This window comes from Penaeus monodon, chromosome 19 (assembly GCF_015228065.2).
Source record: "Penaeus monodon isolate SGIC_2016 chromosome 19, NSTDA_Pmon_1, whole genome shotgun sequence".
NCBI classification, from domain to species: Eukaryota; Metazoa; Arthropoda; class Malacostraca; order Decapoda; family Penaeidae; genus Penaeus; species Penaeus monodon.
In genome coordinates, this window is record NC_051404.1 from 44614820 (window position 1) to 44615264 (window position 445).

A 445-nucleotide genomic window follows, 5' to 3' on the forward strand; every position below is an offset into this window, starting at 1 on the left:
CTGCTTCAGTTTTGTACATTTTGCCACTCATGCGTTTCCTTTTGTTTTTCCTAAATCTGCCTAAAGCAGCTTGATCCAATTCAGTTCCAATTAGTCTCACCTCGAATATGATTCGTTTTTATTCATGACATCGTCACAGCGTAACCAGTCACAATATAGCATGTGTCAGATGCAATACTCAACAGTTGGTAGTATCACTAGGGTGGATTAGTGTATTTGCCAACTACATTGAGTGAAATGGGAAAACTAAATGAAGGCCCTGGATATCCTTTGGTTGGTCGTGGTTGTCTGTAACCTAAGCCACAATTAGTATTCTTTCTTCATCACTACCAACTATATTAATCTAGGAAAACAAATTTTCATAAGGATTGACATTGTCAGAAATATGCTTGCCTTAGAGGGTTGCATTGTACTTTCTAGCTCACCATAGAGGAGTTTAAAGAAA

General features: G+C 37.8%; 1 protein-coding gene across 1 annotated transcript in view; it reads left to right on the forward strand.

Annotated features, from left to right (window-relative positions):
• The window catches only part of LOC119585255 (recQ-mediated genome instability protein 1-like), a gene marked incomplete in the record, with an annotated part of 14892 nt that overhangs the window by 13324 nt on the left and 1123 nt on the right, over positions 1 to 445 (forward strand).